This window comes from Coregonus lavaretus (assembly GCF_964263955.1).
Source record: "Coregonus lavaretus genome assembly, chromosome: 18".
Lineage (NCBI taxonomy): Eukaryota > Metazoa > Chordata > Actinopteri > Salmoniformes > Salmonidae > Coregonus > Coregonus lavaretus.
Genome location: NC_140005.1, coordinates 1,111,327 through 1,121,547, shown reverse-complemented (window position 1 = coordinate 1,121,547; position 10,221 = coordinate 1,111,327).

The following is a 10,221-nucleotide window of genomic DNA, read 5'->3' as shown; positions in this document are numbered from 1 at the left end:
TCCCCTGCATCAGTCTCCTCCTCTCCTTTATTCTAGTCTCCTCCATCAGTCTCCTCCTCTCCTTTATTCTAGTCTCCTCCATCAGTCTCCTCCTCTCATTTATTCTAGTCTCCTCCATCAGTCTCCTCCTCTCCTTTATTCTAGTCTCTTCCATCACTCTCCTCCACTCCTTTATTATAGTCTCCTCCATCAGTCTCCTCCTCTCCTTTATTCTAGTCCCCTCCATCAGTCTCCTCCTCTCCTTTATTCTAGTCTCCTCCATCAGTCTCCTCCTCTCCTTTATTCTCGTCTCCTCCATCAGTCTTCTTTATTCTAGTCCCCTGCATCAGTCTCCTCCTCTCCTTTATTCTAGTCTCCTCCATCAGTCTCCTCCTCTCCTTTATTCTAGTGTCCTCCATCAGTCTCCCCCTCTCCTTTATTCTAGTCCCCTGCATCAGTCTCCTCCTCTCCTTTATTCTAGTCTCCTCCATCAGTCTCCTCCTCTCCTTTATTCTAGTGTCCTCCATCAGGCTCCCCCTCTCCTTTATTCTAGTCTCGTCCATCACTCTCCTCCTCTCCTTTATTCTAGTCTCCTCCATCAGTCTCCTCCTCTCCTTTATTCTAGTCTCCTCCATCAATCTCCTCTTCTCCTTTATTCTAGTCTCCTCCATCAGTCTCCTCCTCTCCTTTATTCTACTCTCCTCCATCAGTCTCCTCCTCTCCTTTATTCTAGTGTCCTCCATCAGTCTCCTCCTCTCCTTTATTCTAGTCTCCTCCATCAGTCTCCTCCTCTCCTTTATTCTAGTCTCCTCCATCAGTCTCCTCCTCTCGTTTATTATAGTCTCCTCCATCAGTCTCCTCCTCTCCTTTATTCTAGTCTCCTACATCATTCTCCTCCTCTCCTTTATTCTAGTCTCCTCCATCAGTCTCCTCTTCTCCTTTATTCTAGTTTCCTCCATCAGTCTCCTCCTCTCCTTTATTCTAGTCTCCTACATCAGTCTCCTCTTCTCCTTTATTCTAGTCTCCTCCATCAGTCTCCTCCTCTCCTTTATTCTAGTCTCCTATATCAGTCTCCTCCTCTCCTTTATTCTAGTCTCCTCCATCAGTCTCCTCCTCTCCTTTATTTTAGTACTCCTCCATCAGTCTCCTCCTCTCCTTTATTCTAGTTCCCTCCATCAGTCTCCTCCTCTCCTTTATTCTAGTCTCCTCCATCAGTCTCCTCCTCTCCTTTATTCTAGTTCCCTCCATCAGTCTCCTCCTCTCCTTTATTCTAGTCTCCTCCATCAGCCTCCTCCTCTCCTTTATTCTAGTCTCCTCCATCAGTCTCCTCCTCTCCTTTATTCTAGTCCCCTCCATCAGTCTCCTCCTCTCCTTTATTCTCGTCTCCTCCATCAGACTTCTTTATTCTATTCTCCTACAGTAGTCTCCTCCTCTCCTTTATTCTTGTCTCCTCCATCAGTCTCCTTCTCTCCTTTATTCTAGTCCCCTCCATCAGTCTCCTCCTCTCCTTTATTCTACTTCCCTCCATCAGACTCCTCCTCTCTTTATTCTAGTCCCCTCCATCAGTCTCCTCCTCTCCTTTATTCTAGTCCCCTCCATCAGTCTCCTCCTCTCCTTTATTATAGTCTCCTCCATCAGTCTCCTCCTCTCCTTTATTCTAGTCTCTTCCATCACTCTCCTCCACTCCTTTATTATAGTCTCCTCCATCAGTCTCCTCCTCTCCTTTATTCTAGTCCCCTCCATCAGTCTCCTCCTCTCCTTTATTCTAGTCTCCTCCATCAGTCTCCTCCTCTCCTTTATTCTCGTCTCCTCCATCAGTCTTCTTTATTCTAGTCCCCTGCATCAGACTCCTCCTCTCCTTTATTCTAGTCTCCTCCATCAGTCTCCTCCTCTCCTTTATTCTAGTCTCCTCCATCAGTCTCCTCCTCTCCTGTATTCTCGTCTCCTCCATCATCTTCTTTATTCTAGTCCCCTCCATCAGTCTCCTCTCCTTTATTCTATTTCCCTCCATCAGGCTCCTCCTCTCCTTTATTCTAGTCTCTTCCATCAGTCTCCTCCTCTTCTTTATTCTCGTCTCCTCCATCAGTCTTCTTTATTCTAGTCCCCTGCATCAGTCTCCTCCTCTCCTTTATTCTCGTCTCCTCCATCAGTCTCCTCCTCTCCTTTATTCTAGTGTCCTCCATCATTCTCCCCCTCTCCTTTATTCTAGTCCCCTCCATCAGTCTCCTCCTCTCCTTTATTCTAGTCCCCTCCATCAGTCTCCTCCTCTCCTTTATTCTAGTCTCCTCCATCAGTCTCCTCCCCTCCTTTATTCTAGTCTCCTCCATCAGTCTCCTCCTCTCCTTTATTCTAGTCTCCTCCATCAGTCTCCTCCTCTCCTTTATTCTAGTCTCCTCCATCAATCTCCTCTTCTCCTTTATTCTAGTCTCCTCCATCAGTCTCCTCCTCTCCTTTATTCTACTCTCCTCCATCAGTCTCCTCCTCTCCTTTATTTTAGTCTCCTGCATCAGTCTCCTCTCCTTTATTCTAGTCTCTTCCATCAGTCTCCTCCTCTCCTTTATTCTAGTCTCCTCCATCAGTCTCCTCCTCTCCTTTATTCTAGTCTCCTCCTCTCCTTTATTCTAGTCTCCTACATCAGTCTCCTCTCCTTTATTCTAGTCTCCTCCATCAGTATCCTCTTCTCCTTTATTCTAGTTTCCTCCATCAGTCTCCTCCTCTCCTTTATTCTAGTCCCCTACATCAGTCTCCTCCTCTCCTTTATTCTAGTCTCCTCCATCAGTCTCCTCCTCTCCTTTATTCTAGTCTCCTCCATCAGTCTCCTCCTCTCCTTTATTCTTGTCTCCCCCATCAGTCTCCTCTTCTCCTTTATTCTAGTCTCCTCCATCAGACTCCTCCTCTCCTTTATTCTAGTCTCCTACATCAGTCTCCTCTCCTTTATTCTAGTCTCCTCCATCAGTCTCCTCTTCTCCTTTATTCTAGTTTCCTCCATCAGTCTCCTCCTCTCCTTTATTCTAGTCCCCTACATCAGTCTCCTCCTCTCCTTTATTCTAGTCTCCTCCATCAGTCTCCTCCTCTCCTTTATTCTAGTCTCCTCCATCAGTCTCCTCCTCTACTTTATTCTAGTGTCCTCCATCAGTCTCCTCCCCTCCTTTATTCTAGTCTCCTCCATCAGTCTCCTCCTCTACTTTATTCTAGTGTCCTCCATCATTCTCCTCCTCTCCTTTATTCTAGTCTCCTCCATCAGACTCCTCCTCTCCTTTATTCTAGTGTCCTCCATCAGTCTCCTCCTCTCCTTTATTCTAGTCTCCTCCATCAGTCTCCTCCTCTCCTTTATTTTAGTCTCCTCCATCAGTCTCCTCCTCTCGTTTATTCTAGTCTCCTCCATCAGTCTCCTCCTCTCCTTTATTCTAGTCTCCTACATCATTCTCCTCCTCTCCTTTATTCTAGTCTCCTCCATCAGACTCCTCCTCTCCTTTATTCTAGTTTCCTCCATCAGTCTCCTCCTCTCCTTTATTCTAGTCTCCTACATCAGTCTCCTCCTCTCCTTTATTCTAGTCTCCTCCATCAGTCTCCTCCTCTCCTTTATTCTAGTCTCCTATATCAGTCTCCTCCTCTCCTTTATTCTAGTCTCCTCCATCAGTCTCCTCCTCTCCTTTATTTTAGTACTCCTCCATCAGTCTCCTCCTCTCCTTTATTCTAGTTCCCTCCATCAGTCTCCTCCTCTCCTTTATTCTAGTCTCCTCCATCAGTCTCCTCCTCTCCTTTATTCTAGTTCCCTCCATCAGTCTCCTCCTCTCCTTTATTCTAGTCTCCTCCATCAGTCTCCTCCTCTCCTTTATTCTGGTCTCCTCCATCAGTCTTCTTTATTCTATTCTCCTACAGTAGTCTCCTCCTCTCCTTTATTCTTGTCTCCTCCATCAGTCTCCTTCTCTCCTTTATTCTAGTCCCCTCCATCAGTCTCCTCCTGTCCTTTATTCTACTTCCATCCATCAGACTCCTCCTCTCTTTATTCTAGTCCCCTCCATCAGTCTCCTCCTCTCCTTTATTCTAGTCCCCTCCATCAGTCTCCTCCTCTCCTTTATTCTAGTCTCCTCCATCAGTCTCCTCCTCTCCTTTATTCTGGTCTCTTCCATCACTCTCCTCCACTCCTTTATTATAGTGTCCTCCATCAGTCTCCTCCTCTCCTTTATTCTAGTCCCCTCCATCAGTCTCCTCCTCTCCTTTATTCTAGTCTCCTCCATCACTCCTCCTCTCCTTTATTCTCGTCTCCTCCATCAGTCTTCTTTATTCTAGTCCCCTGCATCAGTCTCCTCCTCTCCTTTATTCTAGTCTCCTCCATCAGTCTCCTCCTCTCCTTTATTCTAGTCTCCTCCATCAGTCTCCTCCTCTCATTTATTCTAGTCTCCTCCATCTGTCTCCTCCTCTCCTTTATTCTCGTCTCCTCCATCAGTCTCCTCTTCTCCTTTATTCTAGTCTCCTCCATCAGACTCCTCCTCTCCTTTATTCTCGTCTCCTCCATCAGTCTTCTTTATTCTAGTCCCCTGCATCAGTCTCCTCCTCTCCTTTCTTCTAGTCTCCTCCATCAGTCTCCTCCTCTCCTTTATTCTAGTGTCCTCCATCAGTCTCCCCCTCTCCTTTATTCTAGTCCCCTCCATCAGTCTCCTCCTCTCCTTATTTCTAGTCCACTCCATCAGTCTCCTCCTCTCCTTTATTCTAGTCTCCTCCATCACTCTCCTCCTCTCCTTAATTCTAGTCTCCTCCATCAGGCTCCTTTCCTTTATTCTAGTCCCCTCCATCAGTCTCCTCCTCTCCTTTATTCTAGTCTCCTCCATCAGTCTCCTCCTCTCCTTTATTCTAGTCTCCTCCATCAGTCTCCTCCTCTCCTTTATTCTAGTCTCCTCTATCAGTCTCCTCCTCTCCTTTATTCTAGTCTCCTCTATCAGTCTCCTCCTCTCCTTTATTCTAGTCTCCTCCATCAGTCTTCTTTATTCTAGTCCCCTGCATCAGTCTCCTCCTCTCCTTTATTCTAGTCCCCTCCATCAGTCTCCTCCTCTCCTTTATTCTAGTCTCCTCCATCAGTCTCCTCCTCTCCTTTATTCTGGTCTCTTCCATCACTCTCCTCCACTCCTTTATTATAGTGTCCTCCATCAGTCTCCTCCTCTCCTTTATTCTAGTCCCCTCCATCAGTCTCCTCCTCTCCTTTATTCTAGTCTCCTCCATCACTCCTCCTCTCCTTTATTCTCGTCTCCTCCATCAGTCTTCTTTATTCTAGTCCCCTGCATCAGTCTCCTCCTCTCCTTTATTCTAGTCTCCTCCATCAGTCTCCTCCTCTCCTTTATTCTAGTCTCCTCCATCAGTCTCCTCCTCTCCTTTATTCTAGTCTCCTCCATCAGTCTCCTCCTCTCCTTTATTCTAGTCTCCTCTATCAGTCTCCTCTTCTCCTTTATTCTAGTCTCCTCCATCAGACTCCTCCTCTCCTTTATTCTCGTCTCCTCCATCAGTCTTCTTTATTCTAGTCCCCTGCATCAGTCTCCTCCTCTCCTTTCTTCTAGTCTCCTCCATCAGTCTCCTCCTCTCCTTTATTCTAGTGTCCTCCATCAGTCTCCCCCTCTCCTTTATTCTAGTCCCCTCCATCAGTCTCCTCCTCTCCTTATTTCTAGTCCACTCCATCAGTCTCCTCCTCTCCTTTATTCTAGTCTCCTCCATCACTCTCCTCCTCTCCTTAATTCTAGTCTCCTCCATCAGGCTCCTTTCCTTTATTCTAGTCCCCTCCATCAGTCTCCTCCTCTCCTTTATTCTAGTCTCCTCCATCAGTCTCCTCCTCTCCTTTATTCTAGTCTCCTCCATCAGTCTCCTCCTCTCCTTTATTCTAGTCTCCTCTATCAGTCTCCTCCTCTCCTTTATTCTAGTCTCCTCTATCAGTCTCCTCCTCTCCTTTATTCTAGTCTCCTCCATCAGTCTCCTCCTCTCCTTTATTCTAGTCTCCTCCATCAATCTCCTCTTCTCCTTTATTCTAGTCTCCTCCATCAGTCTCCTCCTCTCCTTTATTCTACTCTCCTCCATCAGTCTCCTCTTCTCCTTTATTCTAGTCTCCTCCATCAATCTCCTCTTCTCCTTTATTCTAGTCTCCTCCATCAGTCTCCTCCTCTCCTTTATTCTACTCTCCTCCATCAGTCTCCTCTTCTCCTTTATTTTAGTCTCCTGCATCAGTCTCCTCTCCTTTATTCTAGTCTCTTCCATCAGTCTCCTCCTCTCCTTTATTCTAGTCTCCTCCATCAGTCTCCTCCTCTCCTTTATTCTAGTCTCCTCCTCTCCTTTATTCTAGTCTCCTACATCAGTCTCCTCTCCTTTATTCTAGTCTCCTCCATCAGTCTCCTCTTCTCCTTTATTCTAGTTTCCTCCATCAGTCTCCTCCTCTCCTTTATTCTAGTCTCCTACATCAGTCTCCTCCTCTCCTTTATTCTAGTCTCCTCCATCAGTCTCCTCCTCTCCTTTATTCTAGTCCCCTCCATCAGTCTCCTCCTCTCCTTTATTCTAGTCTCCTCCATCAGTCTCCTCCTCTCCTTTATTCTCGTCTCCTCCATCAGTCTTCTTTATTCTAGTCCCCTGCATCAGTCTCCTCCTCTCCTTTATTCTAGTCTCCTCCATCAGTCTCCTCCTCTCCTTTATTCTAGTGTCCTCCATCAGTGTCCCCCTCTCCTTTATTCTAGTCCCCTGCATCAGTCTCCTCCTCTCCTTTATTCTAGTCTCCTCCATCAGTCTCCTCCTCTCCTTTATTCTAGTGTCCTCCATCAGTCTCCCCCTCTCCTTTATTCTAGTCTCGTCCATCACTCTCCTCCTCTCCTTTATTCTAGTCTCCTCCATCAGTCTCCTCCTCTCCTTTATTCTAGTCTCCTCCATCAATCTCCTCTTCTCCTTTATTCTAGTCTCCTCCATCAGTCTCCTCCTCTCCTTTATTCTACTCTCCTCCATCAGTCTCCTCCTCTCCTTTATTCTAGTGTCCTCCATCAGTCTCCTCCTCTCCTTTATTCTAGTCTCCTCCATCAGTCTCCTCCTCTCCTTTATTCTAGTCTCCTCCATCAGTCTCCTCCTCTCGTTTATTATAGTCTCCTCCATCAGTCTCCTCCTCTCCTTTATTCTAGTCTCCTACATCATTCTCCTCCTCTCCTTTATTCTAGTCTCCTCCATCAGTCTCCTCTTCTCCTTTATTCTAGTTTCCTCCATCAGTCTCCTCCTCTCCTTTATTCTAGTCTCCTACATCAGTCTCCTCTTCTCCTTTATTCTAGTCTCCTCCATCAGTCTCCTCCTCTCCTTTATTCTAGTCTCCTATATCAGTCTCCTACTCTCCTTTATTCTAGTCTCCTCCATCAGTCTCCTCCTCTCCTTTATTTTAGTACTCCTCCATCAGTCTCCTCCTCTCCTTTATTCTAGTTCCCTCCATCAGTCTCCTCCTCTCCTTTATTCTAGTCTCCTCCATCAGTCTCCTCCTCTCCTTTATTCTAGTTCCCTCCATCAGTCTCCTCCTCTCCTTTATTCTAGTCTCCTCCATCAGTCTCCTCCTCTCCTTTATTCTAGTCTCCTCCATCAGTCTCCTCCTCTCCTTTATTCTAGTCCCCTCCATCAGTCTCCTCCTCTCCTTTATTCTCGTCTCCTCCATCAGACTTCTTTATTCTATTCTCCTACAGTAGTCTCCTCCTCTCCTTTATTCTTGTCTCCTCCATCAGTCTCCTTCTCTCCTTTATTCTAGTCCCCTCCATCAGTCTCCTCCTCTCCTTTATTCTACTTCCCTCCATCAGACTCCTCCTCTCTTTATTCTAGTTCCCTCCATCAGTCTCCTCCTCTCCTTTATTCTAGTCCCCTCCATCAGTCTCCTCCTCTCCTTTATTCTAGTCTCCTCCATCAGTCTCCTCCTCTCCTTTATTTTAGTCTCTTCCATCACTCTCCTCCACTCCTTTATTATAGTCTCCTCCATCAGTCTCCTCCTTTCCTTTATTCTAGTCCCCTCCATCAGTCTCCTCCTCTCCTTTATTCTAGTCTCCTCCATCAGTCTCCTCCTCTCCTTTATTCTCGTCTCCTCCATCAGTCTTCTTTATTCTAGTCCCCTGCATCAGACTCCTCCTCTCCTTTATTCTAGTCTCCTCCATCAGTCTCCTCCTCTCCTTTATTCTAGTCTCCTCCATCAGTCTCCTCCTCTCCTTTATTCTCGTCTCCTCCATCATCTTCTTTATTCTAGTCCCCTCCATCAGTCTCCTCTCCTTTATTCTATTTCCCTCCATCAGGCTCCTCCTCTCCTCTATTCTAGTCTCTTCCATCAGTCTCCTCCTCTTCTTTATTCTCGTCTCCTCCATCAGACTTCTTTATTCTAGTCCCCTGCATCAGTCTCCTCCTCTCCTTTATTCTCGTCTCCTCCATCAGTCTCCTCCTCTCCTTTATTCTAGTGTCCTCCATCATTCTCCCCCTCTCCTTTATTCTAGTCCCCTCCATCAGTCTCCTCCTCTCCTTTATTCTAGTCCCCTCCATCAGTCTCCTCCTCTCCTTTATTCTAGTCTCCTCCATCAGTCTCCTCCCCTCCTTTATTCTAGTCTCCTCCATCAGTCTCCTCCTCTCCTTTATTCTAGTCTCCTCCATCAGTCTCCTCCTCTCCTTTATTCTAGTCTCCTCCATCAATCTCCTCTTCTCCTTTATTTTAGTCTCCTCCATCAGTCTCCTCCTCTCCTTTATTCTACTCTCCTCCATCAGTCTCCTCCTCTCCTTTATTTTAGTCTCCTGCATCAGTCTCCTCTCCTTTATTCTAGTCTCTTCCATCAGTCTCCTCCTCTCCTTTATTCTAGTCTCCTCCATCAGTCTCCTCCTCTCCTTTATTCTAGTCTCCTCCTCTCCTTTATTCTAGTCTCCTACATCAGTCTCCTCTCCTTTATTCTAGTCTCCTCCATCAGTCTCCTCTTCTCCTTTATTCTAGTTTCCTCCATCAGTCTCCTCCTCTCCTTTATTCTAGTCCCCTACATCAGTCTCCTCCTCTCCTTTATTCTAGTCTCCTCCATCAGTCTCCTCCTCTCCTTTATTCTAGTCTCCTCCATCAGTCTCCTCCTCTCCTTTATTCTTGTCTCCCCCATCAGTCTCCTCTTCTCCTTTATTCTAGTCTCCTCCATCAGACTCCTCCTCTCCTTTATTCTAGTCTCCTCCATCAGTCTCCTCCTCTCCTTTATTCTAGTCTCCTCCATCAGTCTCCTCCTCTACTTTATTCTAGTGTCCTCCATCAGTCTCCTCCTCTCCTTTATTCTAGTCTCCTCCATCAGTCTCCTCCTCTACTTTATTCTAGTGTCCTCCATCAGTCTCCTCCTCTCCTTTATTCTAGTCTCCTCCATCAGACTCCTCCTCTCCTTTATTCTAGTGTCCTCCATCAGTCTCCTCCTCTCCTTTATTCTAGTCTCCTCCATCAGTCTCCTCCTCTCCTTTATTCTAGTCTCCTCCATCAGTCTCCTCCTCTCGTTTATTCTAGTCTCCTCCATCAGTCTCCTCCTCTCCTTTATTCTAGTCTCCTACATCATTCTCCTCCTCTCCTTTATTCTAGTCTCCTCCATCAGACTCCTCCTCTCCTTTATTCTAGTTTCCTCCATCAGTCTCCTCCTCTCCTTTATTCTAGTCTCCTACATCAGTCTCCTCCTCTCCTTTATTCTAGTCTCCTCCATCAGTCTCCTCCTCTCCTTTATTCTAGTCTCCTATATCAGTCTCCTCCTCTCCTTTATTCTAGTCTCCTCCATCAGGCTCCTCCTCTCCTTTATTTTAGTACTCCTCCATCAGTCTCCTCCTCTCCTTTATTCTAGTTCCCTCCATCAGTCTCCTCCTCTCCTTTATTCTAGTCTCCTCCATCAGTCTCCTCCTCTCCTTTATTCTAGTTCCCTCCATCAGTCTCCTCCTCTCCTTTATTCTAGTCTCCTCCATCAGTCTCCTCCTCTCCTTTATTCTGGTCTCCTCCATCAGTCTTCTTTATTCTATTCTCCTACAGTAGTCTCCTACTCTCCTTTATTCTTGTCTCCTCCATCAAACTCCTTCTCTCCTTTATTCTAGTCCCCTCCATCAGTCTCCTCCTGTCCTTTATTCTACTTCCATCCATCAGACTCCTCCTCTCTTTATTCTAGTCCCCTCCATCAGTCTCCTCCTCTCCTTTATTCTAGTCCCCTCCATCAGTCTCCTCCTCTCCTTTATTCTAGTCTCCTCCATCAGTCTCCTCCTCTCCTTTAT